The sequence below is a fragment of the Ambystoma mexicanum genome, chromosome 2q, assembly GCF_040938575.1.
Source record: "Ambystoma mexicanum isolate Mex_15411 chromosome 2q, UKY_AmexF1_1, whole genome shotgun sequence".
Lineage (NCBI taxonomy): Eukaryota > Metazoa > Chordata > Amphibia > Caudata > Ambystomatidae > Ambystoma > Ambystoma mexicanum.
Genome location: NC_090924.1, coordinates 1,486,276,864 through 1,486,303,517, shown reverse-complemented (window position 1 = coordinate 1,486,303,517; position 26,654 = coordinate 1,486,276,864). Strand labels below are relative to the sequence as shown.

Below are 26,654 nucleotides of genomic sequence, written 5' to 3'. Positions count from 1 at the left end.
TTGCCATGAGATCCGGTTCCCAAGGTGGTTCCTTCTGATGAGTATGAGGTGGCCTCCATTCGGGACTCCCGCTATCATCGGGGTCGCTTGGAGTATCTCATCCACTGGAAAGGTTATCCACACTCAGAGGACTCCTGGGAACCGGTATCTCATGTTCACGCTCCGGCGTTGATTCAGCGGTTTCACCGTCTGTTCCCGGGTAAACCGGGGGGGGTGCCGCTTGGGAGGGGGCATACTGTCATGCCGCCGTCTTTTGGTGGTCGCTGGCGGTTATGGAAGGCTTGGCGTTGGCGGCGCCATTAGAAGCTCCGTGTGTTTTTTCTTTCACTTCCTGGTTTGGCGATCTAGTCTTTTTCTTCTGTGTGTCTTTCCTTTCTCTTCCTGGTTTAACGGTCTAGCCTTTTCTCTTGTTTCCGTATTTAACCACGCCCCTCTCTGGGCTCTGTGCGTTGCAACTTTGTTTCTTTCGCTTTGTTGCCGTGCTACTGTGTTTCCAGTACTTCTGCCTGTTGCCTGATTTACTCAGTACCTTAAGCAGTATTCCTTTCTACTGCTCCTTCCCCTTCCTTGAATTTCCCTGTTTTTTCCGTTCTAACGGTTCCCGTGCCTTTCGGGGCTCCTCTATCCCTTCCTGTTTTCCGGATCTCGTTCCGGTTCCTGGCAGTGGTGTATACTTCCATCCCGGTTCCTCGGGCTTCTCCTGCTCCAACTTCTACTATCCCGGACTTTACTACAGCTTGGACTTCATCGGATAGACTTTCCTGTTTTCACCTGCATTCCGGACTCACCAGTCAACTCCTCCGGCACTGATTCGTTACCAACAACATCCGGTGAGAGGTTTTTTTAAGCGGCTGCTTTTTTCCTCTCTTCCTGGCATCTTCGGGACAGGGGCCGGCTGCTTCCCTGTTTATCAGGGAATCAGGGTGGCTTCTTCCCGCAGACGACCGTATCTCTTCACAAAGAAGAAAAGACCAAAGGACAAGTCCTACAGACGAGGAAGTCTTCTGGAAGAGACAGGTGAGGAGAAAGGGGAGGTGGACATAGACTTATCTGATTTGGAGGATTCTCCGTTATATCCCAGCACTTGTGACACTTGCTCGGTCGTATATAAACAATCATGTGGCACTTCATCGCCGCAAGTAGTATCTTGCGGGAAAGGTAGGAGTTCAACCGGATTAAGAACACAACACCTCTTAATTTGAATGTGAGGAGCAAACAAGATCAATTCATATCTTGTCAACCGTGCCGAAGTGAGGTGTTGCGTTTGAGTTTGGTTCAGTAGAACATCTACAGAGTGAGGCACCATCAGGGTTAGAGCATGGCCTAGGACCATTCCCTCACTCTGCTTTACAGACGCAGCAGCAGCAGCGACAGCTCGCAAACATCTTGGCAAAGCGCATGCTACAGGATCAAGGGTGGAAGAAAAGTAACTGCACGGCCTATTCTTCCCTCCATGTTCCTGCGTTAATACAGCCAAAGCACATCCATCACATTCATGCACAAACACCACAAAGGCCTTTTCATAGTTTGGTGTGCCCAAAACCGGTGCCGAGCACAATGCAGTCTTGAGCAACTCAAATGATTGCTGGTGTTCCGCGTTCCATGGCAATGGCGAAGAAATGCCCTTCTTCATCAAAGCCAACATCGGTTTGATCACTAGTGAAAAATGTGGGATTCACAACCTACAGCAAAAGCCATACCTATCAAGGCTCTAACTTCCTTCAGTGTATTTGGGACAGACATGCCAGAAATGTGTTTTATTCTTTCAGGTGTCAATCTTCTTCCCTCCTTTGACAGAAGATAGCCTAAATAGGCGACCTTCTGACAACAATATTGACATTTTTTAAGCGAAGCTTTGTGACCATGCTTGGCTAGATGGGTAAGCAATAACACAGTGCCCTCCTTACAGGCACTCTCAGAGACAGCAGCTAAAAGCAAATCATCAACGTACTGAAGCAAAGTACAGGTAGAGGGCAATTCAAGGGTATCAAGTTGTTCTTTCAAAGCCCTACTATAAATGCTAGGACTCTCTGTGTACCCTTGAGGTGCACGAATAAATGTGAACGAGCGTCCCTCTAAGGTGAATGCGAACAAGTATCTATACTATCCTTATGTATAGGAATACTAAAGCATTCTTTAGATCCACCACACTAAAGCAAGTAGCTGTAGCTGGAATCATGGTTAGGATTGTCGTTACATCAGGCACAATTGGAAATTGTGGAGCCACGACTTTATTAATGGCACGTAAATCAATTATGAAACGGAATGGAATTGCATTATCCCCTTTCTTGTACACGGGTAAGATCGGACTATTACACAAACTTCATGAAATTTCTTCAATCACCCCGCGATGCACAAAATCGGAAACAATGCATTTCAAAGCTTGCTCGCCCTCAACTGAAATCTTATACTGGGGAATGCGTGGCAGCTCAATTCCATGTTTCAAAACTATCTTGACAGGTTCAATCTGTAAAACACCGACATCATTGTCGTCGACAGCCCACAAGCTCTCTTGTACATTAATGAATTCTGGAGGCAAAGGTCTAGTCAAGAATTGCAAGACAGAAAATTGCTGTGGTGAAATCGTCAAGCGTACTCCATCAGAAGAACAATAAATCACTGCATTTAATTCTTTTAACAGATTCAACCCCAGCAAGTTCTCTCTGCAATCCGAGGTCAACAGAAATGAACAATGGTCCGTAAAGGGACCCAAAGAAATGGGTACCGGCGAAGAAACCAGACAAACAACTGGTGTGCCAGAAAACCCTACAGAAACATTGGTTTGCCCTGACAGTGGAATGTTTGGAACCCATGAATGATCAATGGAGCACTTCTGTGCTCCAGTGTCTATCAAAAACTGATGTTTCCTATTTCCCACCACCATTTCAACGTAGGGACCTTTCTGATTGACGGGAATAGGTGTAGGTTCCAAACCCTGCTTCGGGCAATCCTAACGAAACAGAATGTCATCAAAAGGAAGCTCTTCAGATAAATATGCAGCGGAAGGATGAGCAAATATGTTCCTGGTGTCCACACTCGGAGTCTGATAGTCCTGCGAGAAAGGTTGCTGAGGGTCCTGTGCAAACTGACCTCTACCAGGGCCCCCTACACCCGGGCGACCTCTGGATCTCCTACCCATATTTCCAAATGTATTATTTGCCCTTTGTTGAAGGACGGGGCATTGTGCTCGCCAATGACCCTCTCGATGACAATAAGCGCACTGGTTAATGTTCATAGGACCCAAGGGCACATTCCCTTGCGGTACATACTGACCTCTAAGCTGAGAACTACCCCCTCTTGGTCCTCTAACAATTTGCGGCAATAGCACTTTAGTTTTCAAATCGCCTTTTCGTTTTTCAACCCTATCTTTTTCATTATTGACACGGTTCTCGTAGTACTGAGCCATGTGGAGTACTTCTGATTGTGATTTTGCCTGCCAAGCGCTCTCAGAAGACATAATTTGTGACTGGATGTCAGGCAGCAATCCACGCACAAATTTGTCCACAAACAACCTTTTCCCAGACTCTGTGCCTAGGGCTTGTCCACTGAAATCCGAGAATACCTGTTCGAACCGATTAAAGAACTCGGTAGCACCCTCAGACTTTCCTTGGACACAGGCCGCAAGTTTGTCCCATACAATTCTTTTTTCTGGAATTATAGTTTTTCATTTTGCAATAATTCTATCAGGCAAAGTTAGCATCACCTGAGGCGGTCTTTCACCAGCTGGCCTTTCTCCATCAAGTCTAGTTATATTCACCCATGTATCTCCCAACCCTGGTACGTCGTCTATAGTTCTAACTTGCTTCCACAAATCTACGGGCAGGAGTACAGGGAATAACGAATCGATATCACCCAAGGTGAACACTGAAGATTGCAAGACAGACTCTATTTCTTTATAGAATCCTGTCGGATTTTTCCTAATATCAGGAATGGATTGCCTAATAGTATTCACTTCCTGTCTTGAGAACGGGACGTGAACGAACTGTGATACATAATGTGCAGGAATGTCCACAGCGACTATACCCTACGCAGCATCAGCCACAATCTCAACCTTCGGGACAAATGTCGGGGGCACCTCTCTCATAGGCAACTGAGAAGTAGGTGACTCCGAACGCTTACTAAGCAACAGAGCTAAGTCGAGCACTGAAGCAGTGGAAGAAGTGTCAAGTGAAAAAGCTCTCTTGAAATACTCAATAACTCTGTGGGACTACTAATCTTTCTTTTTACACAATCATCCTGTAGGTACTCTATCATTACCTGTATCACTTTCCTCTGCATTTCTGGCGTATACTGACTATACGTGTCATATACTTCAACTGGAGTTATAGACATATCCGAAATCCATCTAAGTGCATCTTTCGTACAAATTTGTGTTTCCTCAGATATCGATTTACGACAAGGAAGGAACCGTTTCTGTACATACATATGTTCCTCCTCGTCATCCTGATTCTGTAACTTTTCTAACTTCTTTCTATACCCAAATAACCTCTCGACATCCTCATTTACCTTCTCCACAGTGTCTCTAGAAAACTCTAGAGTATTTAGATCCCTTAACCCTTGCGGGAGATCCGCATTATTTAATTTTCCCCACATTATACATAACTGAATCCCTAAACCTTCAATAAAAACATTTTTCTCAGGAAAATTATCCATATTACAAAGTGTGGCAAAAACACTAGCTTGATCATCCTTCTCCATACAATGCTTAGGCAATGCAATTAACTCACGTTTCTTCTCCGGTGGTACAGTATTGCGAGTAACAACCTTAGACCCTGCACCTCGATTGATTACAAGCGGCTCAGGACCACTTGGAAGAGAGGAGGTACTGTAACTGGTGCCATAAGAAGAGGTGGAGGAGCTGGAGGAAGGGGACCATTAGGAGGAGCAGGAACAACGGGAACAGCAGCAGGTAGAGCAGGAAAAACAAGAGGAAGAGGCAAAGCATCAGGAAGAGGAACATACGGAGGTGGCGCAGAAGCACCAGGCCTTTGTTCATTTAATAATTTATCTATAAATTCATCGGAAGTATGGAGATCTTTGGACGGATATATTTTTTGAATTCCAAGTGAGAAAGCCCTGTCCATATTTCTAGTCCATTCAGAATGTTTATCTTGGTCATACAATAATGCTTTTTCGCTGTTCGTCTTATGACGGTGCGCAGGCTTCTTTCTACTTTTAAGTTGTTGCAACGTTTCTTTTTTCCAATTCTGCAAAACATCAAATGCTGCAGGTCTAGCCTTTTTCTTTAATAGAATCGACTCTAAATACTCGATACGAGGGATTTCTAAACTACCATTGATTGGCCACTGAAGTTCAGAGGCATGTCTGGTTTGTCTGTGCCAAATGTCATTAAATACTATACTTCCAATGCCATGCTTACAGTACATAGTACATGCCGGCGACCCCTCCTGTGGTGCTGGACGGCTAAATACCAAAGATTGTCTATCGCTGTGGAACAATGCCCTGAAGCAGGTAGACAATTTCCCAGGCATGTCAAATTAATGGTGTTACCTGGTCAATAATTGTGTCTGCAGAAACAATGCGCCCAATTCAAATTTTCAGGGTTGAAATAAGAGTCGGGTCACGACTCACCTGAACAAACCTAAGGAGGTCCAATCGGATTTCAAAGAATCTTACCTAACTAATCTTACCTCGTGTATGGTGATTTCGGCAAATCTGCCCGCCTCGATAAGTGGACCCTTGTCAAGATGCTGTCTCGGACCACAAGCTAATCGTCCAGGGATCGGGTCGTGCAGTGCTGCTGAGGCATCGCGTCTCGTTCAGTGGGGCCCCTTTTTATCACACTGTCCGATCCCGGTCCTATAGTGTTTGTCAACCTTCAACAATCCGGCATCAATCTTGAGGGTCCCTATTCGGGCGCCAACTGTGAAAACAGAATCAAAATATCGAGGCTGAGTACCCCAAAAGGAAATACACCGAACACGGGTTACAAAGGAACATACAAAGTACTTTATTTTATACTGAATCCAGTTACAAAAACAGAAAAATCAGATAGCTATCGGCCCTCAGTACAACACAACGAACTCCAGCGTGGTTCAGAGTGTTCAGTGAGAGACGTTGTACATTAGAATGCATTCGCTTTTTATACACTTGGTGGGCACGATGTCCAGCCCCACTTTAGGTTAATATTCCATGTAATACATCATCGATCTAGGGTTCGTGCCAAGTCTCGAACAACCGCATATAACTGGTTTGCCTTTAATACACGTATCAACAAGCCTATGCAATAACTGTGTATTCTAAGATTTTCCATGCGGCCTTCTCAAACATTAATACAATGTAGTTAAACAAGTGTTCTATGTTCATTATTTGAATACATTGTTTCAACATATGCTTGTGGATTAGTCTCGTTGCACGAGTAATCCTTTTACACACAGGTCAACGAAGGACAAGGTCTCAGTTCACAACCTCAACAAGTGGCCTGCAGGCAAGTTACATATTAGCTATGTACAGAGGTCAAGACGGCCATGTTGTATTTTGGAATGACATTGTCCACCATTTTAACTCACTGGGTGACTTTTACAAAGCGAATCCTAAAATGGCGGATTGGCCTAAAATGGCAGCTTACATTGATTTTAAGATCAGGACCTTGCAACACGGATTCTCTCGCAAGCGACTTTTGAGCAGCTTGGCGTAGGCCAATATACATATATTTATTGCAATAGGAGGCACGATATAATTTCTCTTTTGACAACATGTGTGATGTAAAGCAGTGTGTCCTTGTGTAGCTGCTTTTCTCTTGCCGCATCACATTAAGGACTACTACTTTCTGAAGCGCATGTGTGTGCTAGCCAGCCTGACCCGAGACCGAGTACCCAGCGTTGGGTCAGGTCACGAAAACGTATGCAGTGAGCTTAGCATGCTTCTAATGGCAGGAAACGTCACAGGTGTGCCTCAGAAACCACAGTAAATCTGCAATACAATGTACAGAGCAACAGGATGGTCCGTCATGATTAGGAGGGGCTGGGGCATTTGCAGCGTTAGCTTCATGGTTGATGAAGCACCAGAGTTGGCAGCGACCCTGCTCCTGTCCCAGGAAGGATGTGTTCGGAGTTGGTTTTATTGAGAAGGGACTCGGGGACCGGAGGGGGGTGGAGGGGTGCTGGGGGGGGTGTTCTTCAATGTAAACCACTTGTCGCACTCCTGTCTGGCCGCAGGGGGTCAGCGCTATTGCTGTAGGTAGCGTTAGGGGTGGCCAGTAGGACTCGGGGTGCACGGACATAAAAGTGTTAAGGACTGGGGTAGCATCTCACGATGTATAAACGTGTGGCTCCCAGTCCTAGAGTGGAAGTGGCCATGTTGCCACTCCCACCCTCTCTGGAATGGGGGGGGCTCATAGCTGGATGATGGCGGCTGTTCGCCATATTCCATCTGTTTCGATGTCTTTTTTGTCAGGGAAAGGTTAATCGCATCTAGTTGTGCATGTTGCTTTCCCAATATGTTCTGCGCGCATGCGCCGTGGTTTGGCTTTGACATGTTGCACGTCCTGGGGGCTTTATCCAGTCACTGGCACCTGTGCAAGCAGTTAAAGGGTGGCCTGTAGGCAGGGCTGCTTTAAAGGCTCCACATACTTGAAATATTCACCGCTTTCTCTTGCGGTTTCTTGAGCTTTGCGGATATGATCCGGGTCCGGCCTGGCAGGATTGGACTCTTGGGGGACACCCAGTCTGTACACACGTCCCCGCCTATATGTACTTTGTCTGTTTATAAAGCGCGGAACCCTCCAGAGAGGCCCAAAGGCAGAAGGCGATGAAAGAAGGTAAAAGAAGTAAAACGGGGCGTCGCCTCAAGATGCAGAGGCCGGGCCTTAAACATGGGCGCAGCTGGAGGTAAGGTCGCTTTGCCCTCTCTCCTGCGGGTGCGCCTAGAGGAGGCGCCTCCTGGCGCTAGTCCCAGCTCCCACACAGGTGGAGACACTCGATAGCCAGCCCGAGGCTCTCCCGTGCCAGCGCCGCCCCCGGAGTATAAAGTGCCAGCCCGCAGAGGCGAGGAGCCCACACCCTGCGGAGCCGCCAGCTGCCCCTGCTTCTCGGTGAGTACCCCCTCTGCTGCCCGGAGGCTCGCGCTCGGCAAAGGCACAAGAGAGCCAGCATTCGCCGAGCCAGTCGTGATTAGCTGTGTATGGAAGAGCCCTCAGTGTACAGTATTGTGGGGCCGGCCTCCTTGGTACTGGGGGGAGGGGGGCCAAGTCCATGCTGCTGTGTCAGGGACACCCGGACTTACAGGTAGCTGCAGGGCAGGGCCCTGTGGGGCACATCTAGGTGCAGGACAACCGTGGAGGCCAGTAATATCCTGGATGGTGGGTGGACCCAGGGCACCAGACTGGTCTGGGTGGGGGGACACCAGCAGGGACCTGCACGGCCGGGGTCACACAGTGTGCGCCTGCTGGCAAAGGCCGCAGGACCCTGATCACACGGTGTGGGCCTGCAGGCCAGGGCCGCAGGACCCTGATCACACGGTGTGGGCCTGCAGGCCAGGGCCGCAGGACCCTGATCACACGGTGTGGGCCTGCTGGCCTGGGCCGCAGGACCCTGATCACACGGTGTGGGCCTGCTGGCCTGGGCCGCAGGACCCTGATCACACGGTGTGGGCCTGCAGGCCAGGGCCGCAGGACCCTGATCACACGGTGTGGGCCTGCAGGCCAGGGCCGCAGGACCCTGATCACACGGTGTGGGCCTGCTGGCCTGGGCCGCAGGACCCTGATCACACGGTGTGGGCCTGCTGGCCAGGGCCGCAGGACCCTGATCACACGGTGTGGGCCTGCTGGCCAGGGCCGCAGGACCCTGATCACACGGTGTGGGCCTGCTGGCCTGGGCCGCAGGACCCTGATCACACGGTGTGGGCCTGCTGGCCAGGGCCGCAGGACCCTGATCACACGGTGTGGGCCTGCTGGCCAGGGCCGCAGGACCCTGATCACACGGAGTGGGCCTGCAGGCCCTGGCCAGCAGGCCCCCGGCCCTGGCCGGGGCCGCAGGACCCTGATCACACGGTGTGGGCCTGCTGGCCATGGCCGCAGGACCCTGATCACACGGTGTGGGCCTGCTGGCCTGGGCCGCAGGACCCTGATCACACGGTGTGGGCCTGCTGGCCTGGGCCGCAGGACCCTGATCACACGGTGTGGGCCTGCTGGCCAGGGCCGCAGGACCCTGATCACACGGTGTGGGCCTGCTGGCCTGGGCCGCAGGACCCTGATCACACGGTGTGGGCCTGCTGGCCTGGGCCGCAGGACCCTGATCACACGGTGTGGGCCTGCTGGCCTGGGCCGCAGGACCCTGATCACACGGTGTGGGCCTGCTGGCCTGGGCCGCAGGACCCTGATCACACGGTGTGGGCCTGCTGGCCAGGGCCGCAGGACCCTGATCACACGGTGTGGGCCTGCTGGCCAGGGCCGCAGGACCCTGATCACACGGTGTGGGCCTGCTGGCCAGGGCCGCAGGACCCTGATCACACGGTGTGGGCCTGCTGGCCTGGGCCGCAGGACCCTGATCACACGGTGTGGGCCTGCTGGCCAGGGCCGCAGGACCCTGATCACACGGTGTGGGCCTGCTGGCCTGGGCCGCAGGACCCTGATCACACGGTGTGGGCCTGCTGGCCAGGGCCGCAGGACCCTGATCACACGGTGTGGGCCTGCAGGCCAGGGCCGCAGGACCCTGATCACACGGTGTGGGCCTGCTGGCCAGGGCCGCAGGACCCTGATCACACTGTGCTGGCCATGGCCGCAGGACCCTGATCACACGGTGTGGGCCTGGTGGCCAGGGCCGCAGGACCCTGATCACACGGTGTGGGCCTGGTGGCCAGGGCCGCAGGACCCTGATCACACGGTGTGGGCCTGCTGGCCTGGGCCGCAGGACCCTGATCACACGGTGTGGGCCTGCAGGCCAGGGCCGCAGGACCCTGATCACAGCCCAGAATGAGAGACAGTCCCGTGGTCGGAGTCTGCAGCCATTCTGCTGCACGTGCCTGCAGGGGCTCCTTTTAATAGCTTGGGCCATGACAGTCGCGTCCCACCTTTTAAAGGGGCACTTCACGTGGAAGGGACACGTCCCCATAAAAGGGTCACACTTGCTTGGGAGATGTCTTTTCGTAGGTGTGTGGTTTGTGTGTGTGTGCTTCTATGGTGCGAGCCAGTGCATGTATGTCTAGGATGGCGCGTCCGTCAGTGTTGCGTCTCAGAGTGGTGCCTTAGGCCTGCTACTGGGCGCATACGTAGATATTGGACTACTCGGCCAATTCTGTACAAGAACTCGCAGTAATACCAATCTTTAATATAGTGCTTACAAGCAGGAAGACAATTGTAAGAAGCACTATATAAGAAGACACATTATTCCTATATGTAACCAGAGGTGAGCTGGGCAGAGCCAGGTCTGTGCTCAGTGGGCTAATGCATCCACTAAAGGGGGTTCGAATCCTGGCAGGTCCACTCAGCCCTTCACCCTTCTGAGGTTGATAAAATGAGTACCAATAAGTTGGGTACCAATGAACCTCTGTTATTACCTCCAAGATGCCCCTTCGGGGGTTAACGTGCGCTTTACAAATACGCCTGTTATGTTTATTATGTTAGGTAGGCGTGCACTAAAAACTTGAGACACACAATAAAAGAGCCAGGCAATGCACTACACATGTTTGGGTCAAACCTTATTTAAAAAAACATCTTTATTGTGCAAATTGGTTAACTAAAACCTTATACACACAGTTTAAGAACATTATTAAATCCATATCAATCATACACAGCATAAAAAAACAACATAAAAGTACACAGGTTCCATAAAAGGAATTGCACAGAATAACCTAAATCATGGAACCTCATTTATTGGCAAGAAGGTCAAATGATTGGGGGAGGGGGCATGCCCCTTAATCGATCACCTGCGTGCACCTGCCAGTAAGCTGTTAGCCACTTCCATCGGTTTCTGAGATGCTGTGTTCTGGGGTAGAGGTCCCCCCCCCTATATCTGTCAGCCCTGAGCACTAGTGGCTGTCGGCTCTCGAAATGTGAGCTCACAGAAGCCAGAATGCTCCTGCATGGCTCCTTGCTGATGATTACTCTCCACAGGGGCCAGATGACTTGAGTAACTAGTATCTCCATGTATGACAGCTGGTAAGATAGCTCAGCGGGTTAAGTGTTCACTGCTGCGATCTGTGTGAATCACAGCAAGGCTAATTCGGGCTTTCCTCTTTCTGAGGTCGATCAATGAGTACCACTGTTGGTTGGCTGATATTGTATGTAAATATCTCTCTATATAAAATGCTTAGGTATGTTTCCATACAGTACACCCCATTTGGGACTGTTGTTTCAACGCCACCCTTTACGGTGTGCCACTTTAGCCCCTTTTGGCATGGCCAAAGTGGCGCGAAAGCCAATTTGGTGCAAGCCTTTTGGCGTGAGGGTCGTTTTGATGCGGCTTACATTGCAGCCTACGTGCAAACAGCCCCTGTGCCAAATGGGCTGCCTGTGTTGATGCATTCAGCGTGTGAGGACTCGAGTGCAAAATGCAACCTGGCTTAAATGCAGGCCTCGGGTTACCTAAAAAAAAGAAACCTGCATCAGCACCGCTGCCAGTTCCACGGAATCGAAGGACAATGAATGGTTTTAGCGGAAACCGTAGTCGCCTGCCCCTGGCATCTTATTCTGGTAAAGTACATTATGCGCACCGGATGGGGCTGTTGCCACCGCTTCTAATTATCATTCTGAGCTCATTTTCCTAGTAAACCAACCCATAATGTACATGCATTGTGTGCAGGCAGATATGGAAATCAAATGAAGTGTAATGGTGAAAATGGGGCGTGCATTGAAGGTCTCGTGCGAGCCTGTCCCTCCTGCGGTGCAATGCTCTCAGTCTGGGGTCTCTCATTCCACTGCACGTGCAACTTCCCAAAGTATCATGGAATACCCTCAATCCCTAGCACCGCAACCTTTTATTGTAGAGAGCATTACCCTCAGGCTGGAGTGTGCAAGCCCCCTCTCCAAACCATATTGCGTTTAACCGCAAAGTGTTAAAAGCCTCATAGACCTCAGTGGGGTCATCCTGTCACAATCACAACTCTCCCTCCTTTTAAAAGATTTAACCTATTGCGTAAGCCTCTTTTTATTGGGTATCTAGCTGGATTGAAGTGACCACCATATAATACTGATATGCTAATACGCCCAGCTGCAAACCTATTGCTTGCCAGAAGCAGAGACAGACAGAACCAGGGGCGTTGCTAGGGGGGGGGGGGCTCAGGGGGCTATAGCCCCTGATCTTTTGGTTGTAGCCCCGGATAGAATCTCAGGGGCTACAGCCAAAAGACGAGCTAGCCCCCAGTCCCAACAGTTCCGACATCAGCTTAGCCCCGGGTCTTTTCCAGACCTAGCAACTCCCCTGGACAGAACCAATCAAAAGGCGAATCCCGAAACGCAAGAGGAACCTCTTTCAAAAGATCAGCTGCTGTTCACATGAAAGGCACTTTTGTCAGCATAGAAACTTGTCCCGGCACCATCCCAAAAGGTAAGGCCAGAAAGGAGTATCCCGTGGACAATCTCATACCCCAAAAACAATACATTTGTTTTTATCAGAATTAAGGTGAAGATAGTTCAGTGATGACGTTCAAGCAGCCGTAGCTACGATATATGCACTAAAACAAGTAGGGGAGAGTAGCCATCCCTGAGGGAGCTAGCGGACAAGTGAGCAGGAACGGGATGGTCAGAGAAACACCGACACTGCAACAGACAGTTGGAGTTGTTTTGTGTAATGCGCAGTATGTGCTCTCTCGGGACAGTGTAGTCTGCAGTGTGGCCTCTGCAGTGACCGCAGCATGGTCGGAGTCCGGTCTGTCATTGTCTTCATGCATCCCACGCCCAAACAGTTGCCCCAAAACCTCCTGCTCCGTTCCCGTACTCTGCTGATGCAATTTATCAGTATTAGGTTGCCCTCTGCTGACCAAATGACCAAGTGCACCTCTGTGTACCCTTCCGCTTCAACAACAGCTATCATTTTAACAAACCGAATGAGCACGGTTCTACGTGGTCACCTTCACCTCCCACTATACCATGCATTCAGAATGATTTCAAGTTACTTCTTTCCACCCCACTTCTCTTCACAAAAGGCACGGCGGTTGCAGTTTCAATGAACGCTGTATGATGAATGCCTCCTCACGAGCTAAAACTAAAAGTAGGTGCTGTAATTATGCTCCTACGCAATCTTATGCCATCACAGGGACTCTGCAATGGAACAAGGAGGAGAATTACGTTTCTACAAAGATGCATCATAGAGGCCCTTGTACATGGACCTCATTTAGGGGTCACCAGGGATCGCAGCGCCCCTGAGGTCTCCCTTGCTACCCTTAAAAAGAAAAAGCAACATTTTTTTTTTTTTTACATTGAGGCTCATGGGCTGTGGTCAGCAGCATGTGGCTCTTTGTTTCTGAAGTGGCTGGTTTTCTGATGGCTATAGCCGGTAAGATAGCTCAGTGGGTTGAGCACTGGTGGCTGCAATGTGTGTGTGATCTGCAGGTTGCAGGTTCGACTCCCAGCAAGGTTAACTCAGCCTTTTATCCTGCTGAGGTTGATAAATGAGTACCAACACAGGTTGGGTGATATTGTATGTATATTTGTTCTATATGAAGCACTTTAGTGTAAGTGCTATATAATAACACATCATTATCATTTGGCCTTGGAGGTCTGCTTGCATTTAGTGATTTTGTAATATGGGCCTATACGCACTGATGTTAACAATACATGTGGTGATCCATTCTTGTATGAACTGTATATCACTTTAAAGTGATATCGTAACCATATTTTTTGTAGTGTACTCAAACAAGGCTATGTGATGCCACTTCCTTTTTTTTTTCTTCGTGGGGTCAAATGTGATCCATCGCTTCCAATGATGTCACTTCGGGGTGGGGTCAAATGACATCACTTCCTGTGATGTCATCAGAGGGCAAGGGTCCTGTGATGTCACTTCCGCTACCCCTGGCATTTTAGTGAAATGACGCCCCTGCCCTTATAATCAATGGAACTTGGATTCTGTTCCTACACTGCGTTTACCTCTCATTCCCTCTAATACAAACTATGCTTTTCAAATTCAAAAGAAGACAGTTCCCTATACGTTTAGCCTTTTCAATGGCCAGTGATAGGTCGCAGGGACCTACCTCTCCTTCCTGGAAGCGTCAGTGGTAATTCCGATACTTAAGAAGGGGGACAGAATTGATCCTATGAATTATTGACCGATACTGACTTTTAACATATGCAAGAACGGGGTATGTTACCGCTGGAACAGCTACTGTACTATGTAAAGCTCTTGGCTGTAAGCGCTATATGAACATTGCAGCAACAACAGTGACCTACGCAGTAGCCAACCCATTTGCCCATCCACCTAACCTATACAAAGTCCCTTATCACTGTACCACGCCACACTTCCATGGCCTCCGGCATTGGGAGCCACAGGTTACACCTGGCAGACAGAACTATGATTCCCAGCTGACCGCGAAGAATGACGTCATGATGCATATGTGACCTTCCAGATTCCTGGAAGTGTGTACTGGGCTGTCGGGAGTTCTGATTCAGTGTTCCCTCGCTTCACCTCAAGATACTGCTGTTCAAGTATCAACCTTTATTCGGATTCTACTTTGTGTTTTACTGTCTCTCTTGGCTTCGGTGCTCGTTCCTTACATGAGTACCCGATCTACTACACCCCCTTCCCCCGTGACCTTCCTACTTCATTCTGGCTTCTGCTAGCTGTTGGCGAGTGCATCTGATCTACTCCTCTGTCTTTATTCAGTCCTTGTGACTTCAGCAGTTTTAGGTCTGTCCTCTCCCGAGTACCATCCTTCTGCAGGATCAGCTCTGGCCTCTCCCAAGTACCATCCTTCAGCAGGATCAGCTCTGGCCTGTCCCAAGTACCATCCTTCTACAGTTTCAGCTCTGGCATGACACAAGGACCATCCTTCTGCAGGATCAGCTCTGGCCTGTCCCAAGTACCATCCTTCAGCAGGATCAGCTCTGGCCTGTCCCAAGTACCATCCTTCTACAGTTTCAGCTCTGGCATGACACAAGGACAATCCTTCTGCAGGATCAGCTCTGGCCTGTCCCAAGTACCATCCTTCAGCAGGATCAGCTCTGGCCTGCCCCAAGTACCATCCTTCTGCAGGATCAGCTCTGGCATGACACAAGGACAATCCTTCTGCAGGATCAGCTCTGGCCTGTCCCAAGTACCATCCTTCTACAGTTTCAGCTCTGGCATGACACAAGGACAATCCTTCTGCAGGATCAGCTCTGGCCTGTCCCAAGTTCCATCCGTCTGCTGGATCAGCTCTGGCCTGTCCCAAGTACCATCCTTCTGCAGGTTCAGCTCTGGCCTGCCCCAGGGACCATCCTTCTGCAGGTTCAGCTCTGGCCTGTTGGCCTGTCCCAAGTACCATCCTTCTGCAGGATCAGCTCTGGCCTGCCCCAAGTACCATCCTTCTGCGGTTTCAGCTCTGGCCTGCCCGAAGTACTATCCTTCTACAGTTTCGAGGTCTGGCCTGCCCCAAGTACCATCCTTCTACAGTTTCGAGGTCTGGCCTCTCCCAAGTACCATCCTTCTGCGGTTTCAGCTCTGGCCTGCCCCAAGTACCATCCTTCAGCGGTTTCAGCTCTGGTCTGCCCCAAGTACCATCCTTCTGCAGTTTCAGCTCTGGCCTGCTCCAAATGCCATCCTTCTGCAGGATCAGCTCTGGCCTGTCCCAAGTTCCATCCTTCTGCAGGATCAGCTCTGGCATGACACAAGGACCATCCTTCTGCAGGATAAGCTCTGGCCTGCCCCAAGTACCATCCTTCTGCAGGATCAGCTCTGGCCTGTCCCAAGTTCCATCCGTCTGCGGTTTCAGCTCTGGCCTGCCCGAAGTACCATCCGTCTGCAGCTTCAGCTCTGGCATGACACAAGGACCATCCTTCTGCAGGATCAGCTCTGGCCTGTCCCAAGTACCATCCTTCTGCAGGATCAGCTCTGGCCTGTCCCAAGTTCCATCCGGCTGCGGTTTCAGCTCTGGCATGACACAAGTACCATCCTTCTGCAGGTTCAGCTCTGGCATGACACAAGGACCATCCTTCTGCAGGATCAGCTCTGGCCTGTCCCAAGTTCCATCCGTCTGCGGTTTCAGCTCTGGCCTGCCCCAAGTTCCATCCGGCTGTGTTTTCAGCTCTGGCATGACACAAGTACCATCTTTCTGCAGGATCAGCTCTGGCCTGCCCCAAGTACCATCCTTCTGCTGGATCAGCTCTGGCCTGTCCCAAGTACCATCCTTCTGCAGGTTCAGCTCTGGCCTGCCCCAGGGACCATCCTTCTGCAGGTCAGCTCTGGCCTGTTGGCCTGTCCCAAGTGCCATCCTTCTGCAGGATCAGCTCTGGCCTGCCCCAAGTACCATCCTTCTGCGGTTTCAGCTCTGGCCTGCCCGAAGTACCATCCTTCTACAGTTTCGAGGTCTGCCTCTCCCAAGTACCATCCTTCTGCGGTTTCAGCTCTGGCCTGCCCCAAGTACCATCCTTCAGCAGTTTCAGCTCTGGCCTGCCCCAAGTACCATCCTTCTGCAGTTTCAGCTCTGGCCTGCTCCAAATGCCATCCTTCTGCAGTTTCAGCTCTGGCCTGCCCCAAGTACCATCCTTCTGCAGTTTCAGCTCTGGCCTGCCCCAAGTACCATCCTTCTGCAGGTTCAGCTCTGGCTTGACACAGGTACCATCCTTTTGCAGTTTCAGCTCTGGCCTGCCCCAAGTACCATCCTTCTGCAGGTTCAGCTCTGGCCTGCCCCAAGTACCATCCTTCTGCAGGTTCAGCTCTGGCTTGCCCCAAGTACCATCCTTCTGCAGGTTCAGCTCTGGCCTGATCCAAGTACCATCCTTCAGCAGGTTCAGCTCTGGCCTGATCCAAGTACCATCCTTCTGCAGGTTCAGCTCTGGCCTGATCCAAGTACCATCCTTCTGCAGGTTCAGCTCTGGCCTGCCCCAAGTACCATCCTTCTGCAGGTTCAGCTCTGGCCTGATCCAAGTACCATCCTTCAGCAGGTTCAGCTCTGTCCTGCCCCAAGTACCATCCTTCTGCAGGTTCAGCTCTGGCCTGATCCAAGTACCATCCTTCTGCAGGTTCAGCTCTGGCCTGATCCAAGTACCATCCTTCAGCAGGTTCAGCTCTGGCCTCATCCGAGTTCCATCCTTTTGCAGTTTCAGCTCTGGCCTGATCCATGTACCATCCTTCAGCAGTTCCAGCTCTGGCCTGACCCTAGTACCATCCTTCAGCAGTTTCAGCTCTGGCCTGACCCTAGTACCATCCTTCAGCAGTTTCAGCTCTGGCCTGCCCCAAGTTACCATCCTTCTGCAGTTTCAGCTCTGGCCTGCCCCAAGTTACCATCCTTCTGCAGGTTCAGCTCTGGCCTGATCCAAGTACCATCCTTCAGCAGGTTCAGCTCTGGCCTGCCCCAAGTTACCATCCGTCTGCAGTTTCAGCTCTGGCCTGCCCCAAGTTACCATCCTTCAGCAGTTTCAGCTCTGGCCTGACCCTAGTACCATCCTTCAGCAGTTTCAGCTCTGGCCTGACCCTAGTACCATCCTTCAGCAGGTTCAGCTCTGGCCTGCCCCAAGTTACCATCCGTCTGCAGTTTCAGCTCTGGCCTGCCCCAAGTTACCATCCTTCAGCAGTTTCAGCTCTGGCCTGACCCTAGTACCATCCTTCAGCAGTTTCAGCTCTGGCCTGACCCTAGTACCATCCTTCTGCAGGTTCAGCTCTGGCCTGATCCAAGTACCATCCTTCTGCAGGTTCAGCTCTGGCCTGATCCAAGTACCATCCTTCAGCAGGTTCAGCTCTGGCCTCATCCAAGTTCCATCCTTTTGCAGTTTCAGCTCTGGCCTGACCCTAGTACCATCCTTCTGCAGGTTCAGCTCTGGCCTGACCCTAGTACCATCCTTCAGCAGTTTCAGCTCTGGCCTGCCCCAAGTTACCGTCCTTCTGCAGTTTCAGCTCTGGCCTGATCCATGTACCATCCTTCAGCAGGTTCAGCTCTGGCCTGATCTAAGTACCATCCTTCTGCAGGTTCAGCTCTGGCCTGGTCCAAGTTCCATCCTTTTGCAGTTTCAGCTCTGGCCTGATCCATGTACCATCCTTCTGCAGTTTCAGCTCTGGCCTGACCCTAGTACCATCCTTCAGCAGTTTCAGCTCTGGCCTGACCCTAGTACCATCCTTCAGCAGTTTCAGCTCTGGCCTGATCCAAGTACCATCCTTCTGCAGGTTCAGCTCTGGCCTGATCCAAGTACCATCCTTCTGCAGGTTCAGCTCTGGCCTGATCCATGTACCATCCTTCAGCAGGTTCAGCTCTCGAGCAGTTGTTTGCATGTATCCTTCTAGTTCCATGTGTTGGGGTTCTATTGACTCACCGGAACTGGCTGGTACTACTTCCATGGAATGCATCCGATCTTCACCTGCTTGGCTATCCTGTTTGGGATTACCCTGTTGAACTGTTTTTGAGCATCGAGACCTTTTGCATGGACTCTAGGGTTTGGACTCCGCTGGCTCATGGCAGGTGTGTAGCAGTAGCTATTTATTTGTGTCCACGTGGCATTTAGGGTAGTTCCCTCCCCTGTTCTCTGGACTTCATTCTCCCAAATACTGCGCCCTTTATCTGAAGTCTCCGTCCACCCTAAGGTGCTGAGGGAGATGGGGGAAGGTTTCAGGAATCGCCGGTTCAGGTATTGCCCTTGGGGCAATCCTAACAGCAAGGCACCTCCTGTAGATGCTCAGTACTTCAATGAGGTGAAAGCCTGGGGTGCCTTCTTCCATGATGCGCTGTGGAGTCAGGGGGTCATTCTGTAAGCATGCATTGATGCTATTGGCAGCTGGGTGCACATCGCGCAGCTTTATCACGATGCAAACCCCTAACCCTCCCTGCGTGAGGTAAAAGAGGGGGCACCCAGGGCAAGAAAATGATCAAGGCTCCATCCTTAATATATTGCCATCTGGAGTAAGGCCAGTCGTAGCCTGTTCCTTGGGTGCCATCTGGGGTAAGGCCTCCCGTAGCCTGTTCTGTGGGTGCTATCTGGGGTAAGGCCTGGCTTAGCCTGTTCCTTGGGTGCCATCAGGGGTAAGGCCAGCCGTAGCCTGTTCTTTGGGTGCTATCTGGGGTAAGGCCTGCCGTAGCCTGTTCTTTGGGTGCTATCTGGGGTAAGGCCTGCCGTAGCCTGTTCCTTGGGTGCCATCTGGGGTAAGGCCTGCCGTAGCCTGTTCTTTGGGTGCTATCTGGGGTAAGGCCTGCCGTAGCCTGTTCTTTGGGTGCTATCTGGGGTAAGGCCAGCCGTAGCCTGTTCCTTGGGTGCCATCTGGTGTAACTCCACCTGTAGCCTGTTCGTTGGGTGCCATCTGGGGTAAGGCCTGCTGTAGCCTGTTCCTTCGGTACCATCTGGGGTAAGGCCAGCCGTAACCTGTTCCTTGGGTGTCATCTGGGGTAAGACCAGCCATATCCTGTTCCTTGGGTGCCATCTCGGGTATGGCTTGCCGTAGCCTGTTCCTTGGGTGCCAATCTCGAGTAAGGCCTGCCGTGGCCTGTTCCTTGGGTGCCATCGGGGGTAAGGCCTGCCATAGCCTGTTCCTTGGGTTCTATCTGGGGTAAGGCCAGCCATAGCCTGTTCTTTGGGTGCCATCTGGGGTAAGGCCAGCCATAACCTGTTCCTTGGGTGCCATCTGGAGTAAGGCCTGCCGTAGCCTGTTCCTTGGGTGCCATCTCGGGTAAGGCCAGCCGTAGCCTGTTCCTTGGGTGCCATCTCGGGTAAGGCCAGCCGTAGCCTGTTCCTTGGGTGCCATCTCGGGTAAGGCCTGCCGTAGCCTGTTCCTTGAGTGCCATCTCGGGTAAGGCCTGCCGTAGCCTGTTCCTTGGGAGCCATCTGGGGTAAGGCCAGACGTAGCCTGTTCCTTGCGTGCCATCTGGGGTAAGGCCTGCCGTAGCCTGATCTTTGGGTGTTATCTGGGGTAAGGCCTGCCGTAGCCTGTTCCTTGGGTGCCATCTGGGGTAAGGCCTGCCGTAGCCTGTTCTTTGGGTGCTATCTGGGGTAAGGCCTGCTGTAGCCTGTTCCTTGGATACCATCTGGGGTAAGGCCTGCCATAGCCTGTTCTTTGGGTGCTATCTGGGGTAAGGCCTGCCGTAGCCTGTTCCTTGGGTGCCATATGTGGTAAGGCCTGCCATAGCTTGTTCCTTGGGTGGCATCTGGGGTAAGGCCTGCGGTAGCCTGTTCCTTGGGTGCCATCTGGGGTAAGGCCAGCCGTAGCCTGTTCCTTGGGTGCCATCTGGGGTGAGGCCAGCCGTAGCCTGTTCCTTGGGTGCCATCTGGGGTGAGGCCAGCCGTAGCCTGTTCCCTGGGTGCCATCTGGGGTAAGGCCTACCATAGCCTGTTCCTTGGCTGCCATCTGCGCTAAGGCCAGATGTAGCCTGTTCCTTGGGTGCCATCTGGGGTAAGGCCTGCTGTAGCCTGTTCCTTGGGTGCCATCTTGGGTAAGGCCTGCCGTAGCCTGTTCCTTGGGTGCCATCTGGGGTAAGGCCTGCCGTAGCCTGTTCTTTGGGTACTATCTGGGGTAAGGCCTGCCGTAGCCTGATCTTTGGGTGCTATCTGGGGTAAGGCCAGCCGTAGCCTGTTCCTTGGGTGCCATCTGGTGTAACTCCACCTGTAGCCTGTTCTTTGGGTGCTATCTTGGGTTAGGCCTGCCATAGCCTGTTCCTAGGGTTCCATCTGGGGTAAAGACAGCCGTAGCCTGTTCCTTGAGTGCCATCTCAGGTAAGGCCTGCCGTAGCCTGTTCCTTGGGTGCCATCTGGGGTAAGGCCTGCCGTAGCCTGTTCCTTGGGTGCCGTCTGGGGTAAAGCCTGCCGTAGCCTGTTCCTTGGGTTCCATCTGGGGTAAGGCCAGCCGTAGCCTGTTCCTTGGATGTCATCTGGGGTAAGACCTGCCATAGCCTGTTCCTTGTGTGCCATCTGGGGTAAGGCCTGCCGTAGCCTGTTCCTTGGGTACCATCTGGGGTAAGGGCTGCCGTAGCCTGTTCTTTGGGTGCTATCTGGGGTTAGGCCTGCCGTAGCCTGTTCCTTGGTTGCCAACTGGGGTAAGGCCTGCCGTAGCCTGTTCCTTGGGTGACATCTGGGGTAAGGGCTGCCGTAGCCTGTTCCTTGGGTACCATCTGGGGTAAGACCTGCCGTAGCCTGTTCCTTGGGTGCCATCTGGGGTAAGACCTGCCGTAGCCTGTTTCTTGGGTGCCATCTGGGGTAAGACCTGCTGTAGCCTGTTCCTTGGGTGCCATCGGGGGTAAGGCCTGCCGTAGCCTGTTCCTTCGGTGCCATCGGGGGTAAGGGCTGCCGTAGCCTGTTCCTTGGGTGCCATCTGTGGTAAGGCCTGCCATAGCTTGTTCCTTGGGTGCCATGTGTGGTAAGGCCTGCCGTAGCTTGTTCCTTGGGTGGCATCTGGAGTAAGGCCTGCGGTAGCCTGTTCCTTGGGTGCCATCTTGGGTAAGGCCTGCCGTAGCCTGTTCCTTGGGTGCCATCTGGGGTAAGGCCAGCCGTAGCCTGTTCCTTGGATGTCATCTGGGGTAAGACCTGCCATAGCCTGTTCCTTGTGTGCCAACTGGGGTAAGGCCTGCCATAGCCTGTTCCTTGGGTGACATCTGGGGTAAGGGCTGCCGTAGCCTGTTCTTTGGGTGCCATCTGGGGTAAGGCCAGCCGTAGCATGTTCCTTGGGTGCCATCTGGGGTAAGACCTGCCGTAGCCTGTTCCTTGGGTGACATCTGGGGTAAGACCTGCCGTAGCCTGTTCCTTGGGTGCCATCTGGGGTAAGGCCTGCCGTAGCCTGCTCCTTGGGTGACATCTGGGGTAAGGGCTGCAGTAGCCTGTTCTTTGGGTGCCATCGGGGTAAGGCCTGCCGTAGCCTGTTCTTTGGGTGCTATCTGGGGTAAGGCCTGCCGTAGCCCGTTCCTTGGGTGCCATCTGGGGTAAGGCCAGCCATAGCCTGTTCCTTGGGTGCCATCAGGGGTAAGGCCTGCCGTAGCCTGTTCCTTAGGTGCCATCTCGGGTAAGACCTGCCGTAGCCTGTTCCTTAGGTGCTATCTGGGGTAAGGCCTGCCGTAGCCTGTTCCGTGGGTGCCATCTGGGGTAAGGTCAGCCATACCCTGTTCCTTGGGTGCCATCAGGGGTAAGGCCTGCCGTAGCCTGTTCCTTGGGTGCCATCTCGGGTAAGGCCAGCCATAGCCTGTTGTTTGGGTGCCATCTGGGGTATGGCCTGCCACAGCCTGTTACTTGGGTGCCATCTGGGGTATGGCCTGCCACAGCCTGTTACTTGGGTGCCATCTGGGGTATGGCCTGCCACAGCCTGTTACTTGGGTGCCATCTGGGGTAAGGCCTGCTGTAGCCTGTTCCTTGGGTGCCATCTTGGGTAAGGCCTGCCGTAGCCTGTTCCTTGGGTGCCATCTGGGGTAAGGCCTGCCGTAGCCTGTTCTTTGGGTGCTATCTGGGGTAAGGCCTGCCGTAGCCTGTTCTTTGGGTGCTATCTGGGGTAAGGCCAGCCGTAGCCTGTTCCTTGGGTGCCATCTGGTGTAACTCCACCTGTAGCCTGTTCGTTGGGTGCCATCTGGGGTAAGGCCTGCTGTAGCCTGTTCCTTCGGTACCATCTGGGGTAAGGCCAGCCGTAACCTGTTCCTTGGTTGTCATCTGGGGTAAGACCAGCCATAGCCTGTTCCTTGGGTGCCATCTCGGGTATGGCTTGCCGTAGCCTGTTCCTTGGGTGCCAATCTCGAGTAAGGCCTGCCGTGGCCTGTTCCTTGGGTGCCATCGGGGGTAAGGCCTGCCATAGCCTGTTCCTTGGGTTCTATCTGGGGTAAGGCCAGCCATAGCCTGTTCTTTGGGTGCCATCTGGGGTAAGGCCAGCCATAACCTGTTCCTTGGGTGCCATCTGGGGTAAGGCCTGCCGTAGCCTGTTCCTTGGGTGCCATCTCGGGTAAGGCCAGCCGTAGCCTGTTCCTTGGGTGCCATCTGGGGTAAGGCCAGCCGTAGCCTGTTCCTTGGGTGCCATCTCGGGTAAGGCCTGCCGTAGCCTGTTCCTTGAGTGCCATCTCGGGTAAGGCCTGCCGTAGCCTGTTCTTTGGGTGTTATCTGGGGTAAGGCCTGCCGTAGCCTGTTCCTTGGGTGCCATCTGGGGTAAGGCCTGCCGTAGCCTGTTCTTTGGGTGCTATCTGGGGTAAGGCCTGCTGTAGCCTGTTCCTTGGATACCATCTGGGGTAAGGCCTGCCATAGCCTGTTCTTTGGGTGCTATCTGGGGTAAGGCCTGCCGTAGCCTGTTCCTTGGGTGCCATCTGTGGTAAGGCCTGCCATAGCTTGTTCCTTGGGTGGCATCTTGGGTAAGGCCTGCGGTAGCCTGTTCCTTGGGTGCCATCTGGGGTAAGGCCAGCCGTAGCCTGTTCCTTGGGTGCCATCTGGGGTGAGGCCAGCCGTAGCCTGTTCCTTTGGTGCCATCTGGGGTGAGGCCAGCCGTAGCCTGTTCCCTGGGTGCCATCTGGGGTAAGGCCTACCATAGCCTGTTCCTTGGCTGCCATCTGCGCTAAGGCCAGATGTAGCCTGTTCCTTGGGTGCCATCTGGGGTAAGGCCTGCTGTAGCCTGTTCCTTGGGTGCCATCTTGGGTAAGGCCTGCCGTAGCCTGTTCCTTGGGTGCCATCTGGGGTAAGGCCTGCCGTAGCCTGTTCTTTGGGTACTATCTGGGGTAAGGCCTGCCGTAGCCTGATCTTTGGGTGCTATCTGGGGTAAGGCCAGCCGTAGCCTGTTCCTTGGGTGCCATCTGCTGTAACTCCACCTGTAGCCTGTTCTTTGGGTGCTATCTTGGGTTAGGCCTGCCATAGCCTGTTCCTAGGGTTCCATCTGGGGTAAAGACAGCCGTAGCCTGTTCCTTGGATGTCATCTGGGGTAAGACCTGCCATAGCCTGTTCCTTGTGTGCCATCTGGGGTAAGGCCTGCCGTAGCCTGTTCCTTGGGTACCATCTGGGGTAAGGGCTGCCGTAGCCTGTTCTTTGGGTGCTATCTGGGGTTAGGCCTGCCGTAGCCTGTTCCTTGGTTGCCAACTGGGGTAAGGCCTGCCGTAGCCTGTTCCTTGGGTGACATCTGGGGTAAGGGCTGCCGTAGCCTGTTCCTTGGGTACCATCTGGGGTAAGACCTGCCGTAGCCTGTTCCTTGGGTGCCATCTGGGGTAAGACCTGCCGTAGCCTGTTCCTTGGGTGCCATCTGGGGTAAGGCCTGCCGTAGCCTGTTCTTTGGGTACTATCTGGGGTAAGGCCTGCCGTAGCCTGATCTTTGGGTGCTATCTGGGGTAAGGCCAGCCGTAGCCTGTTCCTTGGGTGCCATCTGCTGTAACTCCACCTGTAGCCTGTTCTTTGGGTGCTATCTTGGGTTAGGCCTGCCATAGCCTGTTCCTAGGGTTCCATCTGGGGTAAAGACAGCCGTAGCCTGTTCCTTGGATGTCATCTGGGGTAAGACCTGCCATAGCCTGTTCCTTGTGTGCCATCTGGGGTAAGGCCTGCCGTAGCCTGTTCCTTGGGTACCATCTGGGGTAAGGGCTGCCGTAGCCTGTTCTTTGGGTGCTATCTGGGGTTAGGCCTGCCGTAGCCTGTTCCTTGGTTGCCAACTGGGGTAAGGCCTGCCGTAGCCTGTTCCTTGGGTGACATCTGGGGTAAGGGCTGCCGTAGCCTGTTCCTTGGGTACCATCTGGGGTAAGACCTGCCGTAGCCTGTTCCTTGGGTGCCATCTGGGGTAAGACCTGCCGTAGCCTGTTCCTTGGGTGCCATCTGGGGTAAGACCTGCTGTAGCCTGTTCCTTGGGTGCCATCGGGGGTAAGGCCTGCCGTAGCCTGTTCCTTCGGTGCCATCAGGGGTAAGGGCTGCCGTAGCCTGTTCTTTGGGTGCCATCTGGGGTAAGGCCTGCCGTAGCCTGTTCCTTGGGTGCCATCTGTGGTAAGGCCTGCCATAGCTTGTTCCTTGGGTGCCATCTGTGGTAAGGCCTGCCGTAGCTTGTTCCTTGGGTTGCATCTGGAGTAAGGCCTGCGGTAGCCTGTTCCTTGGGTGCCATCTGGGGTAAGGCCTGCCGTAGCCTGTTCCTTGGGTGCCATCTGGGGTAAGGCCAGCCGTAGCCTGTTCCTTGGATGTCATCTGGGGTAAGACCTGCCATAGCCTGTTCCTTGTGTGCCAACTGGGGTAAGGCCTGCCATAGCCTGTCCCTTGGGTGACATCTGGGGTAAGGGCTGCCGTAGCCTGTTCTTTGGGTGCCATCTGGGGTAAGGCCAGCCGTAGCATGTTCCTTGGGTGCCATCTGGGGTAAGACCTGCCGTAGCCTGTTCCTTGGGTGACATCTGGGGTAAGACCTGCCGTAGCCTGTTCCTTGGGTGCCATCTGGGGTAAGACCTGCTGTAGCCTGTTCCTTGGGTGCCATCGGGGGTAAGGCCTGCCGTAGCCTGTTCGTTGGGTGCCATCGGGGGTAAGGGCTGCCGTAGCCTGTTCTTTGGGTGCTATCTGGGGTTAGGCCTGCCGTAGCCTGTTCCTTGGTTGCCAACTGGGGTAAGGCCTGCCGTAGCCTGCTCCATGGGTGACATCTGGGGTAAGGGCTGCAGTAGCCTGTTCTTTGGGTGCCATCGGGGTAAGGCCTGCCGTAGCCTGTTCTTTGGGTGCTATCTGGGGTAAGGCCTGCTGTAGCCTGTTCCTTGGGTGCCATCTGGGGTAAGGCCAGCCATAGCCTGTTCCTTGGGTGCCATCAGGGGTAAGGCCTGCCGTAGCCTGTTCCTTAGGTGCCATCTCGGGTAACCCTGCCGTAGCCTGTTCCTTAGGTGCTATCTGGGGTAAGGCCTGCCGTAGCCTGTTCTGTGGGTGCCATCTGGGGTAAGGTCAGCCATACCCTGTTCCTTGGGTGCCATCAGGGGTAAGGCCTGCCGTAGCCTGTTCCTTGGGTGCCATCTCGGGTAAGGCCAGCCATAGCCTGTTGTTTGGGTGCCATCTGGGGTATGGCCTGCCACAGCCTGTTACTTGGGTGCCATCTGGGGTATGGCCTGCCACAGCCTGTTACTTGGGTGCCATCTGGGGTAAGGCCTGCATTGCCTGTTCCTTGGGTGCCATCCGGTGTAAGGCCTGCCATAGCCTGTTCCTTGGGTTCTATCTGGGGTAAGGCCTGCCATAGCCTGTTCCTTGGGTGCCATCTCGGGTAAGGCCTGCCGTAGCCTGTTCCTTGGGTGCCATCTGGGTAAGGCCAGACGTAGCCATTTCCTTGGGTGCTATCTGGGGGAAGGCCTGCCGTAGCCTGTTCCTTGGGTGCCACCTGGGGTAAGGCCAGCTGTAGCCTGTTCCTTGGGTGCCATCTGGGTTAAGTCCAGCTGTAGCCTGTTCCTTAGGTGCTATCTGGGCTAAGGTCAGCCGTAGCCTGTTCCTCAGGTGCTATCTGCCTAACTTCATAATCGCATCTTTGGGCAGTAGCGCCACCAATGACACTGTGCCACGTGGGTACCAGGCTCCATCCAACTGCAGCCCGTGAAGCCGCTGAACTGGAGTTCTGTGAGAGGTGGTCTTTTCCCTGAGAATGAGAAGCCCCCTTGGGCACTCTCACCTCTGCCCGGGATCATGAAACCCATTAGGTCCTATTCTT

At 53.0% G+C, this 26,654-nt stretch overlaps 1 protein-coding gene across 3 annotated transcripts in view; it reads left to right on the top strand.

The window, feature by feature from the left end:
* LOC138570308 (cytosolic phospholipase A2 gamma-like) overlaps nt 1–26,654 on the top strand; it is a 642,279-nt gene that overhangs the window by 143,963 nt on the left and 471,662 nt on the right. Inside the window, exon 1 of one of the 3 annotated variants that reach the window (XM_069649084.1) lies at nt 7,882–8,053. The exons of 1 other annotated variant lie outside the window; for it this stretch is intronic. The gene's annotated coding sequence lies outside the window, so the exon portion shown is untranslated. Of the gene's footprint in view, nt 1–7,881; nt 8,054–26,654 lie in introns of those variants that run through there. One more of the 3 variants, XM_069649086.1, reaches the window with a different exon arrangement.